The sequence below is a fragment of the Coenobita brevimanus genome, chromosome 57 (genome assembly GCF_032717465.1).
Source record: "Coenobita brevimanus isolate Jiangsu-jjx chromosome 57, ASM3271746v2, whole genome shotgun sequence".
NCBI lineage: Eukaryota > Metazoa > Arthropoda > Malacostraca > Decapoda > Coenobitidae > Coenobita > Coenobita brevimanus.
Window position 1 is genome coordinate 9001351 of NC_137010.1, and position 23259 is coordinate 9024609.

Here is a 23259-nt window from a genome sequence, read left to right on the forward strand (position 1 = left end):
AGGTAGCATGATAAGAAAAAAAACATACGTCATGGGACAGAAGAGTTTAGGCCAGTATCCTCTTGGCACCCAGGCAACACAAACACCGCTGTTTTCATCCGCCCCTCAAGGATTTGGCGGGAAACTGGCTAATGGATGTTTGGGTTGGGTTTTCGCGCGTATTTAATTCCATTTAATGTGGCGATTTCACTTAACTATGGCTGAAAATGCTGGTGCCATGATGAACCCTTTCTTGGTCGAAAGAACTCTAGTACGGAATTCAGCTGAGTGAGTAATAGGAGCCTGTGACAGCTGCTGCCGTTGCATGCTACTGATGATATTGAGAACGAAGTTGATGATGGTGATAATAATGGTGGTGAGGGACTGGCCAGGGTTTAGGGATGGTATCTCTTACGCCCCTCAACAACACAAACACCTCTGCTTGTTTTCAACTTCCTTTTAAGGATTTGGCGGGAAACAGTCCAGCCAATATTTTGCCCTACGCCACGACGCTAAAATACGCTCACGCTTGCGCCATCTTTAACAATCCTGCGATGCAGGATGCTATCATTTCGATACTTCGCCCAATACCATTTCTCGAGATTCAGCTTGTGTGTGTGTGTGTGTGTGTGTGTGTGTGTGTGTGTGTGTGTGTGTGTGTGTGTGTGTGTTCTTTACTCCTAGGCTGTTTAATGGATTTTAAAGAACCTTCCCCGGTGAGTTCATCTGGTTATAGGGAGTCTTATACTATATAAAATTTTCCAACCATGATCTCAGGGGGGGTTCAGCTCTCTCACCAAATAAAAATTCTCAGAAGTACCGTAGTGAAAGGAGGGCAGATATGGTTTTGAACAATGGACTCCACTTCGAAATGCGACAACTGGGGAGCGTGACACACCAATGAGTCTTGGGGGGTCAGTTCCTCACAAAAACGATTAGAAATAGGCGAAAGATTTTAATGAAACTTCCCAGGTGAGTTCGTCTGGTTACACCGAAGGGCTTCCATTATAAACAATTCTCCAGTCATGATTTTAGGGGGGTCAGCCCCCTCACCATATAAAAAATTCTCAGAAATAGTGAAAGCAGGGCAATATAGTTTGGATTACTTATTACACGGCGTACAACTGACGCTTTCACAATGCGATATTTGGCGAGCGTGACCCCCCAGCGATTTTTGAAGGGGATCAGCTCCCCTCCCAGAAATAAAAACGATCAGAAATAGGGAACAGCGAGCACGTGGATTTTAACGAAACTGGTATACGTGTCAAAGGATTGGGTGTGCAGTTTCCATGTTTTCTCTGAATGAATAGGAAGAGAGAGAGAGAGAGAGAGAGAGAGAGAGAGAGAGAGAAAGAGAGAGAGAAACTAATTCAGTACCGGTGCATATGATCGGGTAACAAGAAATATGTTTAAGGAAAGCAAGCCAAGTCAGTCTCTAGTGACTCCTTCAGTACGAAGAATTTTTATAACAATTTTTCTTTTTTTTGTCTTTCTACCACGATGACCTCATTTAGATTTCATTATTACTATCGCATGTGGAGAGGATGGGGGATGATAACTGGGTGCAGAAAGTGAGAAGTGTTAACGTTCGGTGTAGGGTTGCGAGAGGCAGACCGAAAAAGACCTGAGATGAGGTCGTTGAGCGTGACCTCAGGGATAAGAGACTGAAGAGAGGCTGCTAAAGATCGAGCAGCATGGAGAGCCGCTATTAGGTGACCAAGGCCGAGCATACAAGCATGTTGGAGCCTTCAAAAACGAACGCACGAACGAATCCAAGGGTAGCAGGAATGTTAAAGAAAACACGTCGGGGGAGAGGAAGGGTTAATATAGGCATCAAAATAAAAGCGTGAAAAACAGAGTTAATGAAGGGAATTAAATGTAAAAAAGGGTAAGAGAGTTAGTAAAGATATTTAAATGTAAAACAGTGTAAAAAGGTTAACAATTGTCTTTAAATTAAAAATAAAAGTGTGAAAGATGGGGTTAAAAATTTTCTATATGTAAAAGTGTAAAAAAGAAATAGGGTTAATAACAGTAACTAAATGTAAAAGTGTAAAAGATAGGGCTAATAAAGATAATTGAAGATAGGTTTAATAAAGGTATCTAAAGGTAAAAAGATAAAGGTTAATAAAAATATCTAATTGCGGGAAAAAAGTGTGAAAGCTAATACGCAACTCTCATAATCTGTTTTTCTTATTAATTAATCTTGACAGAGATGATAACGAGCTTAAAGTCAGGCCGGTTCACAGACAGGCTGAATTTAATATAGCTGATTGGAGAGAGAGAGAGAGAGAGAGAGAGAGAGAGAGAGGGGCCGATACTGACGTTATATTCGCTACACTGGTATCTCTTAACCCATTTGATCTGGTGACGTATTTTTTCATTATATCTTCATCTCTAGACGATTTTATTCAGGTTAGGAGGGTTTTTTCGAGCTAAGGGGTTTGATACAGCCTTCATTTATGTATTTTTGTACCTCCAGACGATTTTACTCGGGACAGAAATCGGCAACAACTAGCGAAAATAAAGTGAAAAAAATGGGTAAAGGTTTATCACATTGAAAGTTAACGCGCAATAGTTTCATTCTCGCTACCACCAGACCATACTATGTAGCTAAGGAAAGAGGCCGTAGACTTCATGGATCAGGACGTCTAATAAATTAACAGCGACGATTTCTGTAGGTTTTCATTGTCATTGGTGGTGTTCTTGTTGTGGCCTCAGGCTCATCAAGACGTGAAAACAGTGGACTACCTGCTGAAGCTGCCCTACTCCTGCAGTCCACCATTTTGTTTTCAGGGGATAGGGGAACTGGAGAATATTTGTATGACAGGACAGCGGAGCCACCCGAGTCTATAATTAGGTGCCACGTATAAAGGCCTCCATCTTCAGTGCCATTTTTTTTTTTTTTTTACATGAACGATTGCTTTACTGTCACCTTAATAAACTAGATCTCTTAAAATGAATGAAATCATCTGACGGTAGGCTAAATAATAATAATAATAATAATAATAATAATTATTATTATTATTATTATTATTATTATTACTATAAAGAGACACTGTGATACTAAACTTTTTAAAAAATTTAAAAAAATGGAGTGTTTGTGGAGTGTTGGGTGTCTCATTGCTAGGTAAAGATGGCGGGAAATTAGGCCGACTCCTCTTTCACCCCTAAATATGCCGAGGACACACACACACACACACACACACACACACACACACACACACACACACACTTATACACCCAGCATTGTACACATGCACAACGATTGGTTACTGTACACAGTTACTTCCTTCATTACTCGGTCACTTCCTTCCCTCGCACACACACACACACACACACACACACACACGACGGTCCAGCACTTGCCACGCACGCTATCTTGTTACGCGCTCATGTTTTCAAATATGTATCCTCAGTAAAAAAAAAAAAAAAAAAAAAAAATTGGTTGGATGACGGAAGACCTGAACGACCTTTTTTCCCCATATGCGTTGGAATGTCTAGTATTTCTGAGGAAATAATCCATCAAATAGTTATTTTTTCTTTTTTACAGAGTACAACAGAGCAGTGGTTTCTATCTATCTATCTATCTATTGCCAGACGCCTCAATCCCGTTTGGGGTAGCCACAAACAAATCGCCTCCAAGTCGCCCTGTCCCCCGCCATTTCACTCCCCTGCTCCCAACTCACACCCCCCTCTCTCATATACCTCTCCACCCCGTCCCTCCATCTCATCCTCGGCCTCCCCCTCTCTCCTCCCCCCTCCACCTCACTCACATGCACTCTCTTCGTCAGTCTTTCACCCTCCATCCTCTCCACATGGCCAAACCACCTCAGTGTGTTCCTCATAACGCTTCCTATCACATCCACATCCACACCACAACGCTCTTTTATATCCTCATTCGTCAGCCTGTCTCTCCATGTGACTTCACAGGCTCCCCTTAAATAATTCATTTCCACTGCTCTCACTCTTGACTTGTGTCCTTCCAACAACATCCAAGCTTCACTTCCATACGTTAGAGTTGGTATCACAATACTGTCATGTAGTAACTTTTTCATTTCCATGCTCACTTTCCTGTTTCTTATCACTGCATTCAAAGAACCAGCAACCTTTCTTCCCTGCTGTACCCTTTCAAGCACTTCACCCTCCAAACCTCCATCCTTACTCATCACACTACCCAAGTACTTAAACGTACTCACATTTTCCAATTCCTCACCATCCAACCTCGCTCTTCATTCACTGACTTCACCTCTCTCAAAGGCCATCACTTTACTCTTCCCTACATTCACCTTTAGATTCCGTTTCTTACACACTCTCCCAAACTCATCCACCAAGCCTTGCAGCTCCCCTTCGTCTTCACTCAACAACACAGTATCATCTGCAAACAACAGTACAGGGAGTTTCCAAACACTGTCCTCTCTCACCAGGGCCACTCCAACATCCACTACCCTACTGTACCTTGTACCTCTTTTATTACCCCATCCATGTACAGATTGAACAACCATGGATACATGACACATCCCTGTTTCAACCCAACTTTCAAAGAGAAAAATTCACTTAGTTCACCATCCACATGCACTGCAGCCTTCGCACCATCGTACATACTCTTCACAGAATTCAATAACTTCCCATCTACTCCATATATTCTTAACACTTTCCACAATCCTTGTCTATCCACCCTGTCATATGCTTTCTCCAAATCCATGAAAGCCGCATACAACTTCTTTCCCTTCTCTAGAAACTTTTCCACTAAAGATCTAAGAATGAATCTCTGATCTACACAACCTCTTCCCTTCCTAAAGCCTCCCTGTTCTTCTCCAACTAATTTCTCTGTTCTTTCTCTAACTCTGTCAATAAGTATCCTACCATACACTTTTCCTATTATACTAAGAAGACAAATGCCCCTATGATCACCACACACTTCTTTTTCCCCTTTTCCTTTGTACAAGGGAATAATTATACCTGACTTCCAATCCTCCGGGACTCTACCTTCCTCCCAGGCCAATCTGCACATCTTCCACATCCATTCTACTACTATCTCTCCCCCATGCTTCAGCATTTCACCACACACTCCATCAATTCCTGGGGCTTTCCCCGATTTAACTTTCTTCATTGCTTCCATAACTTCTATCCTACTGATTTCTTCCTGTCTTCTCACCTCCCTCCTTCTCCTAGCCATTCCCCAGCCACTTATCCTCGCATTACTTCCATCCTCTATGTTCAACAATTCATTAAAGTATTCTCTCCATCTGCTCACTTTTTCTCCCTTCTCCACCAGTAATCTACCATTTTTATCTCTCACTCCCGCACTAACTTCACTGCCACCCTGTCTGACTGTCTTTACCTCTTTCCAGAACATTTTCTTACAGTCCCTCCATTTTACACTCAAATTCCTTCCAAATTCCTCATCCACTCTCTTCTTACTCTCTCTTACTAATCTTTTCACCCCTTTCTTTCTTTCTACATATAACTCTCTCTTCCGCCTCTCAACTTCTTCCACGCCCCTATTTCTCATCCATTCATTGTATGCTTTCTTCTTTTGTGCCACAGCCTGTCTCACCTCTTCAGTCCACCACGCTGTTCCTTGCACCCCCCTCCGTCTTCTCTTCCTTCCACACACCACATCACATGCTGCACATATTTCTTCTGTAAATATCCTACACACACCTTCCACGTCTCCCATCTGCTCCAATTCATAATTGCCCAATCGTTCCTCCACTTCTCTCTTATACTCTGCTTTTTTCTCATCCTCTTGTAACCATTCCACTCTCCTTGCAACTACTCCTTCCTCTCGTCTTTCCCTTCTTCTATTCCTCCATCTTACTTGAATCCTAATTCTGGCCACCACCAAGTAGTGGTCAGAAAGTTCACTTCCCCAACCTCTATAAGCTCTTGCATCCATTACACATCTTCGTATCCTTTCATCCACACACACATAATCAATCATTGCCTTCCTTTCATTCAGTTCACCACCCACCCTTCTCATCACTCGCCCTGTATACCTGTGGATCATTTTATGCCTGAAGAGGGTATTGGCTATCACCAACCCCCTCCCAGCACAAATGTCCACTAACGCACTGCCATTCTCATCTATCTCAGCAGGCACACCCCACTCACCAACTATTCCATCCACCTTCATTTTCCCAACTTTACCATTCATATCACCGATCAAAAACACTCTCTCATTCCTTCCAAACTTTTCCATGCACACTTCTACATTTGTCCAGAACTCTTCTCTTACTCTTCTAGCACGATCTTGCGTTGGCGCATACACACACACAATCGCCCACACTTGTATTCCAACTTTCAACTTTACCCACACAATCCTTTACCCAACTGATCCATACTGTCTTATGCTCTTCTTCCATCTTTTACTCACAACTATACATACTCCTTCCTTTGCCCTCTCATTCTCACCTACTCCTGCACATATACACCATCCATACTCCCATTCTCTCACACTTTCTCCTCTCCATTTTGTTTCAGTTATTCCACATACATCCACTTTCGCACCCTCAAGCACCTGGACAATCTCTCTCTCTTTCACCTCATCATTCGCTCCTCTTACATTCCATGTACCCATTACCAAGTCCTTTGTCCGGTCCTGGGTCGTCATCGTTTGGTCAGTCCTTATCCGAGGCTTCTTGTTTGTTTTTTTAGTTAGTTGTTTTCTGGGGAGGGGCACTAACCCTCCGCCAACCCTTTTAGTCGCCTTTTACGACAAGCAGGGATACTGGGGGAGTATTCTTGAAAACCCCCTGTACCCCCAGGAGTGGTTTCCAATCTCGGAATATTATCACGAAGAGAAGTTCACCGACAGTACTATACTTTTTCTTTCCTTCTTCATTTTTTTTTTTTTTTAACTCTAACTTGGCCTAAAATCGCCGCCTCCCCATTTTGAATTCCGAGTTGTGGCTAAAGATTACCGTAACACGAGAATACGAAGCTAGTCACGAAACAATGCTATGGAAAGGAAGTAGAGCCATAGTATTGTCTTCTGCCACCGAACGAGCTACAAAGACGAAAATCTGGGCCAGTTTGAAGTGAAAGAAGTTTAAGAACTATAGCACTGTGTTCTGCTGTCCATATTTCTCATTCCTTCCCAAACGTCAGAGATTATCCTTACTTCTCACACTCTTTTCCTGTGTGCTTCATAGTGTTATTACATACAATATTTCATATCACATCTTCCATCGCCATACACAATAGGAGTGTCGACGAAATTTTACTCGTGGCAGTATATGAGGGAATACAAGGGGCACACACAACTCCGGCTTGGATACGCACACTCATATTCAGTTATATATATATATATATATATATATATATATATATATATATATATATATATATATATATATATATATATATATATATATATATATAATGATTTTGTTTTCTCTCTACTTTTTTGTAGAGAAGACATGGAAAATTAATGAATGAACGGAGCCTGTAGTAATGACAAAAAGTGCTGATTCTGGGAAGACGAGGTGTAATGGTAGAATGTCTATGTCCTGTTCTCAGTCATACGTAATGAGCGTGACGTAACACTCGTGGACCACATAATTTATTATTGATGGACGGCTCTCGTGGGCCATTATTATTAATGGGCAGCTTTTGTGAGCCGAATACTACTATCTGGCCATGGTCACCTGCTGTGATGGTAGTTCCACACTAAACTCCAGAAAACTTTTCAATCCATTTGCCTGCCTAATAGAAGTGATATTTAAAAATAGGTGCACGACACCGGGCTCGTTTAGCATTATATTCCGGAATGTTCATTATTTAAATCATATTAAATACCGGCTTTTTTTTTGTCTACGCCAATTTAGGTGCCTAACATGTTTAAAACTTGTTAGAAACGCTTTCTTAAATATAATAGTAATAATAATAATGATAATAATAATAATAATAATAATAATAATAATAATAATAAAGGGGTTACAGTTTTGACTCGGTGTTTCACTCTGCAGGAGTCATGGAGCTGGAGACACACAAATGCACAGGGTTGGTGTAAAGAAGTATGCCTACACGATAACCAAAAGGGAGGAAACTGCTGCATCAGGGAATAACACATGGCTGCTGGAATACAGTATAATGCACAGTATACCATAACACGTCGTCCACCGCTTAAGAAAATAAACCAGGTGAAACCAAAGATGATCTTTGTAGTGCAATTGCTCTGAAGGAGAAAAATTCATATCATCGTCCTGAAGGAAGTTACCAGCGACTGTTTCTAATACTAATCCCCTTCAGCCCCAGGTGTTTCCCTCGTGTTTCCTCAGCTGAGTAAAATAGCCTAGTGGCAGGCCAAATAATACACTAAATTTGAGCCTTGTTCGTCGGAGGCAAAAATCATATTAATACAGATGTCATGGCACTAATGGATGCGGTGGGGGTATGGAAATATTTTAACCCATCAGTCGATCAATCTCTTTATCCCTTCACATTTTTATTCTTTCAACCGCCAGAAGACTGGGTTAGATGACGACGAGTAGCCTTAGACTTACGTATGTCGACTGCACGACGGTCGAATAGGCAGGTGATCAGTTTCTGCTGTCCTAATCTAACACATGACCATACTCCTTTTACTCAAGCATGGCCTAAAAATGTCATCTTTCCATCTTGAATCCTGAGGTGTAACAATAGAGTAACACTAGCATACAGTGCTGGTCACGAAGAAGTGTTATGGGAAGGATGCAGAGCTATAACATTATCTTAGTTTGCCACTGAACTATACGAAATAAATTTGAAAGGACAAAAACCTGGGCCAAGTTAAGGTAAAAGGACTATAACAACAACGTCGAGAAAGGGTAAGGGAACTAAACTGTTAATCCCGACATGTGAAACTACGTAAATCCATGCACATACCTCGCGTGTGCTCACCATTATGCCCACATTACTAATGAATACCTGCTATGCATATGTATGCGTTAAGTACGCACACATCCCCACCGTCACAATCACTGCTACTACCTACATTTGCCTTCTCACATCATATATAACTACACACATGACAGTATCACTGTGACAACCTCCCCCCCCCTCTCTCTCTCTCTCTCTCTCTCTGTTTCGTGTTAAGTACACGCTCCTTTCTCAGCGTGTCGTCCTCCGGCATTCTGCTCTCTCTCTCTCTCTCTCTCTCGTGTTAAGTACACGCACCTTTCCCGGCGTGTCGTCTTCCGGCATTCTGCATGTACACATTTTCACACACATTTGTTACAGCTGCTGAGATATGCAGACAGCTATGACGTACAGAATATATTAGTTACTCATATTTTGCTAATTTTACTAAACTACACAAACACTGCACTAAAGACAAACACATCGGAGACTCATTAACCTCTCTTGGCAAGGCATTTTGAAGATTGCACATTAATAGTCTCTTTCTCTCCCTTTTTATCGACAGTTTGCATAAGAAGCATTCCTGTACATGTCCAACTACGTAGCCTGATATGCCCAAACGTAATCTTAATTTTTCCAGTGTAATAACCTAACAGGCCCAGATATTAGCCTAGTTTACTCAACATATGGTATCTAATAATATACATACTATTATCTAACAAAATATACTTACCAACATTAACTAGCCTAGCATACTATTCACATAAACCGGTCATACACTAGCCTAATGCACTGACCTATTTTACTTTACGAATTAGGAAGTCGGGTCAACATACCAGTGCAAGACACCAACCTACCCAGTACGCAAGATTGCTAGCCTTAATAACAACAGAGACAATGCTGTACGAAGTGACAGGAAAATATACAAACTGTGTCGTATGGATAGGTAATGGCGGTTGCTCGAGTGTTTGGCTTCGACTGCAAATGATTTCCCCATGAGTCATTGCTTGCAGGGCTGATTGGCAGAGAGAGAGAGAGAGAGAGAGAGAGAGAGAGAGAGAGAGAGAGGAGTGGCAGAGAAAGACAGAGCAAGCAATTAAGGTTTAAAAAAAAAATTCTCCAACAAAGGAAGGCCAAATGATGTTCTTTAGCATGGTCAGGAAATTATCTTTTATATCTAGGGAACTGAGAAAAAAGAATAGCTTTACCGTTCTTTATTTCTCAGTCTGTGGACTTACATCTTTGCTAATAAGTGTATAAATTGCATGAATGACTGTCAGCTTGCATGCGTTTCAGGCGGAAAAATTAAGTCCCCAAAGTTCCCTGAAGTTCCCAGGTTAACTTGCGACTTGCGAAATTGCGAGTTGCGGTTCAGTTACCCGTTAGCCACAGAAGGGGGAAGACGTTGTGCTTATTCTCTTCACATCTCTGGCGGCTCTCGTCTTACTTTATAAGATTTGTAATACGTACAGAGGAACAGATATAAAACCTCCACTATTAACAGGTAAGCAGAGAGAAATGTATGTAAGCTAATCTGAACTGTATGTAATAAGGAGTTTGCTACTTTTTCTTCAGTGCTTGGTAATGACTGAATTCTTTTTTCAGTTAAAAGAATGCTGATAGTACAAGTGTCTAGGTACAACTTGCGTTTTGCTAAGTGGTAAAGTTTTAATGTACTTTTGATTAACTGATTCTCTGAGACTGCATAGCCTAGTTCTGAACCCTAAGCAAAATATTAATTTGACGAATAGAGTAAAATGTTCATGATGTTTCTTACGAGATGCCACATTCTCGCTTAACAGCGAGAAGATGCAGCTAGTTTCCATCCAAGATTCATAATATTTCATAGGGTTCAGAGTGTTTCATATTTCATAAAATCTTCACAGCAGACTAGCCCCTAACCATTCACTGGACTTTCACGTGGCTGAACACAAATTATTGATGTTGCTCAGAAGTCTTTCCAAGTAGCGATTGTGGCAGCGAAAGGGTTAATCTGGATGGCTTTTAACCCATTCACTTCGATGGTGTACAGGTATTTTCTATTTTATTACCACCGCCACACGGTTTTATTCAGCTTGAGAGGAGGTTCAGATTGGAGAGCGTGGATACGTTTTTCTTTTTTTCTTTTTTTTTTTTTTGCTAAACCTTCTAACAGTGAAATCATTTGCTAAGCTGAATAGAATCGTATGGAAACGGGAATGAACACTAAATAATGAATAAATAAATAAAAGTCACCAGATTGAAGGAGTTAGACTGCTAGAATGTATTGCAATGGTTAAGTAGTCATTTATTAACCTAAATATAATACAGTATCAGATAAATCCCCGCAAAAGTATTTACCGCTTCAACAGAGGATTTTCGGCTTGTTTGTAATACGCGGGCGAAAGAATGCAGCTCAAGAGAAGCTTTTCGAACTGAAAGCGAATGTAGCTTTCATTAACCCTTTACTACTATGCTGTTTTCATAATATGAATAAAGTAGTGTGGGCAGCAACAAAGAAAAAGAAAACATTCTTGAGGTGAAGGGGTTAAACTTGTCGCTGTGAATTTCCTGGCAAAATCTGTTAATTCTCTACCTGAGTGGGAAAGAGATTTAGGATGATGATGATTGTGATGACGGCGATGATTATGACTTTAGTTATCAGTGACTGTTGATTATTCAGTTTTCACATTTATTAAATGTGTTTTGGAAAGGTGGGTGGGACACTGTGCTCACTACTGTAACCCTTCATGCGATGTAATGCAACCTTAAGGCGACTGTACACCGAATGGCAAGCCAAATAGCTTCTTGTAATTCAGGAAACCATTTAACGTTGGGTGGTAACCACATTGGCAGCTAACGCCGGGTGGTTTGGTAGGTTAAGATGCTCCGACGAGATGGGGCCCGTAAAGAATTACATCCCAGGGCTGGTTGGGGTTTTGCTCACATGATTCCACTCGAGGAAGAGTGAGGCTGTTCACCTTTGCCTTTAAATGTCGGAACTCGCCTAGCCCCAGGCCCGCGCGCTCCTGATGGCACGAAATATGATTGGATGGTGGATGGATGGAAAATATACATTACGGAAAACTGCTGAAATGTGGAATCATACCAGAGTTTGATGTTTTCAGGACGATGACTCTTTACTATCTGTTCAGATTACCACCAGATGATTTTCTTCAGAAAAGACTGCTCATGTTGAAGGAGTAACTAGAAACTGTTGCAATATTTTGCTACTGCCAGACGAATAACCTACATTCAGCTTGAGGAAGACCATTCTTGGTGAAGGGATTAGAAGTAATCCCCATTAATCCCTTCACCACTAGGACGCCTTTTTGTTATGTGTGTATTTATCTGTTCACTTTTTTCCCAACCACCAGAGGGAAGACATATCACAGTGCAGGGGCTGTTTGACATACAGTGTTCCCGTACGGTAATCTAATAAGTTTCCTATGTGGAGTGAATAAGAGATGAGTGGCTGGAAGAAGGCTCGGGACGAATGCCTGTCAACTGCAAGACGGGACGTTATGGGAAAGAATCAGGGTTTTGCTGTGATCCAAGCCTCTAGAAAATGACACCCAACGTTAATTTACATCCAGGTCCCCAACTGTACTGCCTTGTGAATGTGGGCAAAAGGAGGAGAAGCTTGGAAGAAGAGGTAGAAGATGGGGGAAGGGGACGTTTATGAGGGAGGATGGTGTGTTGTGGGGTGGGGCAAGAGAGGGTTAGTTACTGACTAGGAGAGAATGGCATGTTCCTGTAGTCGACATATTTTTTTTTATACCTATTCTCTCTCTCTCTCTCTCTCTCTCTCTCTCTCTCTCTCTCTCTCTCATTACAAAACCGATCATACTTTTTCCATACGATAATACCGTTGCCTACTGACCTTCCTGCATTGTTCTGTTAAAAGGTCAATTTGAGAGAGAGTCTTAGTCTCTGAAACTACTTTTAAATCAGATGAGTAGCCTTTTATCCAATATAACTCTAACAGCCTAATCTCTCCTCATTTACTTCACTTTACTGATACCTTATCCTATACCACCCTACAGCTTTTCTCATTCTAACCCAAATGACTGATACCTTGCCCTACTACCCTACCTTAGCTGCTCTGCCTTGCCCTACCTTCATCACACCTTAATATATCGGCCCTACTCTCTCACTTTACCCTGCTCTACTTTTCCCTACCCTACCTAACCCTACCACTTCTAAGATACCCTGTCCCTTTTTTCCCTGTCCTCTCCCATATTATTTTAGCCTCCTTTTCACGGACCTTATCCTTTATTGCTCTGTCATACTCTCTCCACATCTCAGACTGTTTCCTACAAAATCTTACCTAACCCTACCGTCCCGTGTTAGTCCAGTGTTTACAGTTTCCCACCCTACCCGACCCTACCCTACTGTACCCTACCCTATCCTACCCTATCCTAAATTATAGCCTACTCATTACCTACAAAACTCTGCCAGATCTTATTCCCTACTGAAATTCATTCACTTAACTCTGACGGGGATTTTTTTTTTTTTTTTTCCATTTTGAAAGTTATTTTCCGTTGTTTAATGTCAGAGTAGAAAATGCAACGACCCTGCATTCTTTCCACGGCACTTCTTCGTGACTAATACCAATTTTTTGTGTTGATCTCTTGATCTGTTAAAGGTAAACATTTTACGCCTAGTAAAAGTGAACGGAGTCAGCTCTATACCCGTATCTTACAACGTCTCACCGTACCTTAGCTTGGGCTGAGCTTACCTAAGGGCCTAAAATACCCTTCTGTGTAAGGGGCGGAGAGCAGCCAGTGATCCGTCCAGGTAGAGTAAACTGAGGGCTATTTTGGTGGATAGGGCAGCGCAGGGCAGGGCAGGGTAGGACAGGGCAAGGTAGGGGAAGGTAGGGTAGTGAATGTCATGGTAGAGGAGGAGAGGGCAAGGTAGATGAGAGTTGGGGGAGGTAGGGTAGTGAAAGTAGGTAGTGAACGGTATGGTAGGATGGGATAGGGCGGTGAATGGGAGAGGAGGGTATTGAGTGGCGGGGTAGAGTATGGTAGTGAATAGTGGAATAAAGGACGGGCTGGTAGGGTAGTGGTGGTGAGGAGAGGAAAGGGGAAAGGTAGGGAAGTGGAGGGGATGCGGAGCGTTTCAATTGAATGTTATAGATTGGAGTATGGTGCCTGGCCTAGTGGAGAGGGAGAAAGCAATGGTAACAGTTTACATGATGGACCGGTAATGTTTTTTCAGTTGGTGGCCTGTAGGTAAGTGTTGGAAATGAAGTATATACTGTAAGAGAATATGGATGTCGCGTACATGCCGTAAAAGTAAATGGGGTATTGGTAAAATAAAAAGAGAGAGAGAGAGAGAGGCGTGATACATCCATTCTATTGTCCCTGTTGCCTGGATATCTTGGTGTCTTCAGCATTACCCACCCCTAACTATCTGCTCTTGAGGCATAGACCTACCTAGGATATATATATATATATATATATATATATATATATATATATATATATAGGCTGCTGTATGTTATGGAAAATCGCTGTGCGGTAAACACATAAAAACACCAAAATAAGGATGCACGGTGCGTTGAGACGTATGCTGTATTATAAGTGGCTTTGGAGATTTCGTAACATCTCTTTGTTAACGATTTGTCTGCACATTACCCCTTATTATCCCGTTGTACGTTATTGATGCAAACTATGTCTATGAAAACATTTTAAGTCAGATAAAAAAGAATGTTTATGGTGCAATATGCACAATAAATCACGAAGGTCTAGGTTCTATAAAGTTTTCTATAACTCCTAAAATACAGTCCTATACTGCACACGCTACGGAAGGGTAAGGTAGGGATGGTAAATGAACTCCGTCAGTCCGATGACATACTTATTTTATTCTGACGATTTTATTAACTTGAAGATAGGGTTACGAACTGGATGGGGTGATATATGTATTTCATGAACCCTGCCCTACAAGATGATTCCCGTATAAGCTGAAAATTAGCGTCTGTATTTAGGAAGTGTAAACCAAAGCAACCATTACTCTTGAAGGGTTTTAAAGTTAATGCAGAAATCAGCTGGGTTGAGAAGGTAAAGAATAGAACTGACGGTCGTATACTATGTCGGTTTGAAGATTTCGTAATACCTCTTCCATAGCGATTTATTCTGCACATCATACCTCAGTACCGTATCATTTTGTAAGTTCATTTTGTAAGTTGCTGATACAAACTAGGTCGATACGGACAAACACTAAACATATACGAGAATATTAAGATGTGCTAAATAAACTGCAATGGACGAGGTGTTACGAAGCCCCTTGTGCCGCCTAAAGTACAACCGTGAGGTAAAGTAAGCCAGAGTGTTGTAAAGTAAGCTATGCTAGAACATGCAGGGTTGCACTAGAATTGCGGAAAACAAGCGACTTGAAGGTATTGCACTTTTAGCATTTACTGTTACACGCAGGTTTGATTAATATTGTTGCTGTTAGTACGAAGTTATATCACAATCCCACTCACCCTGTGTTAGTATATTCACAGCCGGAGGGTGAACACAGCATATTTCATTCTGGACTGTCTTTGTCAACTGGATTACATATAATGAAAATGTTTATGGATGTTTCTTTTTGAAAAAAAAAAAAAAAATCATATGACTAGGCAAGACAAACTGGATGATGGTTAGTAGGGTCACCCTTCTTAGGGACTCTGAATAAACAAACGCCAAAAAAAAAAAAAGGAAGGAGAGGTATAGGTTGAAGAAAGGGTTTGCCGATGCTGAATGTTAGCACAGAAGCACAGTTCTCGAGAACAGCAGGCGAAACACCATCAGGACCATATGCACTTAGTAGTACAGAAATCAGAGAGGTCAGAAATGTGTTTAAATGGAAACCTTACCGTTACAAATAGGGTGAGTGAGTAAATGATTTTCAACGAATCGTTTGACACCACATTGATCGGCAGGTCTGCTGTGCACGTTTATGGAATGTTGTCATTCAGGCCAAGTAATCCGTTGGACCATGTCACAGGAGAGGTGACCTGCCCCCACCCAGGTGGGGGAAGGATTTGGCATGTTGAAATCTGCAGAACGCTTGCTGATACCAACGCAGCCACTGGAGGCTCATATGGAGTATGACATTAAAAAAACAAAAAACAAAAAATGAGTAGGAGAACCATCTCTCATTGCCCAGCCTTTAAATTTCTCGGTTCCCTCTTCAGGGGAATCTGTCCATATTAACGTGTTCAGGCTGATTAACTCGTTCTCACATCACCTGTGGCGAAAAAATATTCAGTGGAATTATAACCGTAATTCTTCATTTTCCCATTTCTATTTTCATTAGTTTTTTTTTTTTTTTTTTTTCCCCTCATTTCCATGCCTCTCTTTCTCACAGTTCCACCAGTATTAAACCATATAAGCCTTCCACGCCTCCTCCTACCCTCAAACGCACATACCTTTTTCACCACCCCAGTCATATCCATTACAAGTAACCATACCATCCAAACACAAGTTCAGCTACGGTACCCCAGCCTGTTCCACAACACTGCCATTTCTATAGCTCTCGGTTTTGACTTTTCACTCATGTCATGCCAGTGTCTCACATTCGTGAATTAACATCATCACTACAAGAGGTCTAGCCTGAGCTGAGTAGGACTGTCTTGTACCAGAAAGAACATACAGGTAGAGATAATTATAAAACAAGATGCTAATGCTTATGGTTTCTACTCCCCTTATTATGAGAGGCCTTCCCCGAGCTGAATAAAATGGTCTGGTGGTAACAAGAATAAGGTAAAGTCGCTTCTGCACTGAAGGGGTTCAAACAGAATTAACTTTTATTTTAGAGGGGAAGCGTCACTAGGAACGGCCTTGTCCGTCTGCTTCTCACTAATATTTCGGGAAGAAGATGCTTCACTGCCGTAGACACTAGCGAAACTCCATATTAGGAACCTGAAATGCCCCTTCACACCAAGACTTTAGCGACTAGAGCTAAGCCTCATATGAGGACGGTGAAGCATGTGTTTTTAAATCTGTTCTTGCTACAACCAGACGATTTCATTCAGCCCAGGAGAGACCGCTCGTAGTGGAGGGACTAAAGAAGGCTACCGATATGGCTGCCTTTAGTAGTCCTAACAGTCTATCCCGATTTAAAAAAAAAAAAAAAAATTGAGGGCAGCTAACAAGAATAAATGCTTCAAAACAATAATTTTTTTCATTTTAAATGTTACCTCTGCTCTTGAGTTTTGACATGTTTGCACAACTCTAGTATTCCTTTCCAGCTGGCACCAAACGATTTCATTTAGGTGAGTGTGAGTCATACGAACCTGAGAGTGTTGATTCCAGTATTACCAGGGCAACTCACACACAGAAGACTTATAATTTCCAGAAGACCTATAATTTTCACAGAGTTTGGTTAATTAGGCCAGTATAAGGATTAATTGTGTGTGGAGAGAGAGAGAGAGAGAGAGAGAGAGAGAGAGAGAGAGAGAGAGTTCCCCTTGTCTCTATGAACCAGTCTCACACACGATATTACTGCACAACATAATTAACAGCACAGCGCCATTACATGACAGCATAATATAGCACGAGAGAGGGAGAGAGAGAGAGTGTGTGTGTGTGTGTGTGTGCAGAGTGGGGCTCTCACCACATTCAGCTCTTTCAGATAGGGTGATGAAAGGCTCACTTCCTCTCCTCTCCTCTCCCACTGACGCCCATTAGTCCTTTTGCTTCAGTGTAGCATCACTTGTACTTTACTATTCCCGTACGACACTGGACATTGCTTCTGAACTCTGCTTGAGCGACATCTCTATTCCATTCAGGATTTAAGATATCATAGGCTCTGTTTTATACCATGATACTCATCAACCCGTCAAAATCTTTCACAGGAGTACCCACTAATGTTTAATAATATCCAGCTCAGTCCTGCATCATCTTTAAACTTACCTGGGGTTTCATTCTCTCGAGATTTGTCTTGGAAAGATCTTATTACATCTCTTGTAAAATCTGCTTCCAAGAGATTAGGTGTACTAAGCCGACTCCGTACCTTCTTAACCCCTGCACAGTTGTTAACTTTATGCACTGGTTTTATTCACCCCTGTGTAGAGTGCAACTCTCATATGTGGGGAGGCTCCCCACCTATAGCTTTTCTCAACAAGGTGGAGTCAAAGGCTTTTCGTCTCATTAACTCTCCTTCTCATAATGGCTTCCTTCAACCTCTTTCTCTTCGCCGCACTGTTGCATCTTTATCTCTTTTCTATCGCCAGTTCAGTGGTCGCTGCTCCTCTGAACTATCTGCTTGCACCCCTCCAACAGTACGACGGGCGTGTAACACCCGTCAGACAACAATCTTTCATCCCTTTTCTGTCCAGTTGTCTAATGCAAGAGTTAACCGTTAATCCCAGTCTTTCATTTATGCAACAGGTAAACGTTGGAACTGTATCGCTCTATCTGTATTTCCTACTTCCTATGATTTCCAGTCTTTCAAACGCAGTGTGTGCAGGCATCTCGAAATGGACGGATCGTAAATCTGGCTCTTTGTTGTATTTTTAAGTTTTCTTGGAAGGGACGCTTTGGGGGCTCCTGGGCTTTGGTTCCTTCCTCCTTGCCTAATATATATATATATATATATATATATATATATATATATATATATATATATATATATATATATATATATATATATATATATATATATATATATATATATATATATTTACACACAATTTTCCGAAGTGACCGCGTCGTCTAGTCCAGAGCTTTTGCACCTTTTCTAACTTCATGCACCCTTCAGTTTGGCCGTGAGTAATAGAAGCAACACAAAGTAATAATGGTCACACATCCGTAAACTTATTGTACTCAACTTTGGCTCTACATGTGGTATCGAAATTAAGACTGTAAATTCTTATATCCAAATGCTAGCTCATATCTAGCCATCCATCATCCAATCCTTTGTTGTTCCATCATGAGCGTAGGAACCGGAGGCTAGGCTACTCCATCTGGTTTTTTAGGCCAGTGACCAGTCACTCTTCCTTGAGAAGCATTATGTGAGCAGTTAGCAACAACCAACCCTAGGACTGAACCTTTATGGGCCACGTCTAATTGGATCGACTTTTTTATTCACTAGACCACTAGGTGTCCATCATTTGGGTATATGGATACCAGTACATTAAGAAAAAAAAATGGTTACCGAAAGTACCACAAAGTCTAAGAACAGCGGTAATGGTAGTTCTTTCACCTGCGATCACATCATTGAGTGTGTCATAGCTTCTGCCATCTTTCAGAACAAGGTATTATCTCACTCTTCATCGCCCCAGTCATGAAGAATCCACATCGAGCAATTTTTTTTTTTCTTTTACCACTTCACTACGCTGACATTCTTTGTAGCGTATTCTTGCAACCCTCAGAAGATTTTGTTCAGCTTACTGAAAGAAGTCATGGTATGAAGAGGTTAATGGAGATTATTTTTAACCCCATCATTCCCAGCGGTTTCTCGAAGCTTAGCAAAATTCCCGAGATGCAGCAAGAAAAAAGCTATGCAATGGTATCCTCTGGCCGAAGGAGTTATTGTAAAAATTGTACATACTCGTAGGCCATACAGTACCACAGACACTGAAGTTCCCTGTACTCTAACCATACATTTCTAACTGTATTATACCGAACTTGTTATAGCCTACAGTGTTTTTTCTCCCAAGTGCTACTTTTGCACTGCGAACTCTGTAAAATTCTCCATATTATGCACCACATTATTTCCATATACTGTACCCTCCAGAAAAGTACACCTTGATTATCACTGGTCTAAGGGTTAAGGCAGACACGCAGCCCTCGCCAGTCTACACAGTTAACTGGCATTCGCAGCCTTCATCCCTGCTACAACCACATCTTAGAGTCAATGGATTAGTTTTAGTATTTTTCTTGTTTGACTCTTCTCGGAAGGGATGGTTATTGCAGGCTTCAGACCTTTGCTTCTCTCTCTCTTACATACCGTTTTGCGTAAAAAAAAAAAAAAAAAAAAAAAAAAAAGTTTTGGGTGCCTTTCCTCAGCTATCAACACACTTATACACACAGAACAGTACTAACCAAGGCGACTACAGTTCAATAGTTGAGGAGTGAAATCAAGAGACACACACCACACCTACAGTCACAGCTGAAATGCAACCGTATAACACATCCCCTAAAGGTTCTCAACACCACTCATCGCTGGAGTCTCCACTTTATCTTAACAAGCCTGTACAACCTGCGTGAAGAGGTTTAATTGTTCATCTAATATTGCAACATACCCTAAATACCTTAATTCTAACAGGAATTGTTATATCTTTGACTTTATTATTTTACCTAACTCCACCCGACCTCATTTAACTTAGGAGTGTCTTTTTGTTCTCAGAGTTAGAAGCAGTCTTCCGTTAGCTTAACTTTTCCAAGACCTGTCATCGTCCGGAAACTTTTATTATGGCGAGACGATTTTATTCAGTGGTTATCTGTCTTCTAAGTGTTAACGAGAACCTACAAATCAGCAGACGGACAAGAGGAAGACAAACATCCAGCAAAGTAAAACATTGTGAGGATGGGCAGGTTGGCGGGAGTCTAGACGGCACCACACCTCACGACGTCATCACTACGTCACATACACTTCGATCCCTTCCATCCCTCGCCCTGCCCTGTCATGCTGGGTGTGGTGCTGGTGGTTTTGTGTGTTCTTGTGCTGAAAGAATGAGTGTGATGGTGACCGCTGGTGGGTGTGTAAGGATGGTGGTGGTGGTGTGAATGTGGTATGGGCGGTGGTGGTTGCATTGGTGACGCGGATGGTGGTAGTGGTAGTTGCAGGATGTGAACACTCCTATTTACAACTCCGATATACAACGTAAACTGAGGAATTATTGTAAATGTGGAACCTGATGTCGATATAAGGTATAATTATGGTGACAGAAAGTATGATACTCCATCAACATCATCACCATCATCCATACCCTACTCTGCCTTTAGTACTTGGGCTGTTGCCGGGTAAAAGCCTGATCCATGTGAAAAACGGCGCAAAAGTAAGGTTAAGCAAGGTAAAGGAGCCGGCGGAAGTAATCTTCAATTGTTCTAACACTGTCGTATTTCCAGGAATATAAATGAGGCTTCTGATATTAAGAAATAATACCAGGAAAACACAGAAGTAGAACATAACGTATTGTATTCCCATGATTATAAATGGGTGACACAAAAATAGGAGGGCTATTGTTGGTCATCATCATTTTAACTGTTACCCATTATCAGTAAATGGGGTGAGTATGATCCTTAAACAGAAGAAAAGAAAGCACACAAGTAGAATTATCATCATCATCATCATCATCATCATCATCGTTTTAACCCAGTTTTCTTTTCCCACTGTTAAAATGGTAAGGAAATGACCCTCAAGCAGGAACAGTCCACAACTACTCTGTGCAACTTTTTCGAATACATGCCACTTAAATTATTATCATATTTTAAATCTAATAGCTACCCCAGTGATATGGTGTAACATTATCTACAGTACATTCTACGGTACAATCAGGAGGTGTTCCGAAAAGTCCGGATATGCAGTAAGGCAAGTGGTGAAGAAAGCATGTGAGGAGTGCAAGGTATTTCTGGTATTTATGGATCGGGAAAAGCGCACAAGGTCAACAGCCAACAGTGAGGGATGGTGGAAGATATAACGCTTGTGCGGTGTGGAAGGATCATTGTTAAATGCTGTTGCCGCTTGTTGTGAGTTTTTATGGTCGCAGCAAACCTTGTGTAAATGTAGATAAATGTTTGTGTTGGTGGCTCATCATCATTATTAAAGTGAGAGATAGTTGTGTGATGTCCTTATGGTTGTTAATACTGGTATAAAAAGTACATAAATGAGGTTAGGTGTATACATAAATTGGGTTATGAGGAAGGTAAGTATAATTAAAACGTTAGAAACAGAAGTTTAGCTGGTGATGAGTTTGTGAATATGTACAGTTCAAATCTGGTGTGCCATACGCAAATAGTGCCATATTACTTGCTGGTAGTGAATGTAATTTATGTAGACATTCGAAGTTTTGTGAAATCTGCACGGAAAGTTATGGAAGTCAGATAATACCTGAATAAAAATAAAGTGATGGTTGTTGGGAGGGAGGTTTGAAAGGCTGTTGGTCAGAGGGTAGATGACTGTGTAATAAGGTCACATAGGAAGAAAGGATATGAAAAGGGTATAAATGAGTGTTTGAGGGTGGAGGGTGGCATAGAAGGCCAGGAAAAAATGAATGGAAGCAGTACATAAGAGAAAAGTGACTTTGCATTTGTAACTTCAGTCAACGGTATGGTCTGAATCTCCCTCAAGCGTTGCGAGAGACGACTTCATTTTAAGCAACGAAGCAGATTCTGTCTGTGGTTACTGTGCCTTTGAGGAGGAACCAAGAAATTCGAGGTTTGAATGACAAGTGAATCGATCTTATTTATTCCTTTTTCTTTTTATTTCTTTTTTTATGGACACGATAATTCCTCTATTGTATTTCTTTTCTTCCTTCTGTATTCTACACTTGTCATTTTACAGCAGGATGTACCGTATGTTATGGATGTATTGGACACATTTGACCCAATCAACCCTTCCTAAGCCTAACCAAGACACATAGGAGTAATTGTAACTGGTCACTGTTTACAGAATGGCTTGACAGTGTAGGTCTAGGATTAGTTCTAACATCCGTCCTCTCACGCACACCCTTAATTATCACTCTTATCAACCACACACACACACACACACACACACACACACATACACACACACACACACACCAGAGCTATACATCACAAAGGGTGACTAAGACCCCTGACGCAGCCAGTATCTGTTATTTATAGCTGGAAAAGGAAACAGTGTGGACGAAGGCACGTACACCCGTTGGTCCTCTTGACGTTATTGTGTTGATGCAGGATATCAGGTGACTCAGAGGCGTGAGAACAATTGCAGTAATATATGCTTATCTTTACAACGAAACTAATCTAGGAACGTGCCAACACTCTAACCCTGAATATTGGATAAGTGAATGAAAATCAAAACAGATTAAAATTAAGCGCTGTTATTTCATCACTTAAATGATTATATTTGTACAAAAACACAATATATATATATATATATATATATATATATATATATATATATATATATATATATATATATATATATATATATATATATATTTTCTCTTTTAATGTTGGAGCTCATGAAAGTAAACTCTTGGGAGAATAAGGAAAGGAGTGACATAGTACAAGAAGGATATAGATTCAACAGCGGTTCCCAACCTGGGGGGCGCGCCCCCGTAGGGGGGTTTGAGATTGGCAGGGGGAGCGTGGGGTAATCAAAGTTCAACATAGGGCTAATCCATTCAGATGCATACAGGGTATTCCCAAAGATATGTATGAATAAGAAACTTTGAGAGGAAAACTTCACAACCGTCGTTTCGAGCAACCACATGTATTGTTGTCATCTAGCATCTTAAGCATCCATATGGAACAG

At 41.1% G+C, this 23259-nt stretch overlaps 1 protein-coding gene across 1 annotated transcript in view; it reads left to right on the top strand.

The window, feature by feature from the left end:
- The first annotated feature begins 10308 nt into the window (after nt 1-10308).
- Nucleotides 10309-23259, top strand: part of LOC145402090 (guanine nucleotide-binding protein G(I)/G(S)/G(O) subunit gamma-12-like) — a 60743-nt gene continuing 47792 nt past the window's right edge. Inside the window, exon 1 of the mRNA XM_080274199.1 lies at nt 10309-10324. The gene's annotated coding sequence lies outside the window, so the exon portion shown is untranslated. The remainder of the gene's footprint in view (nt 10325-23259) is intronic.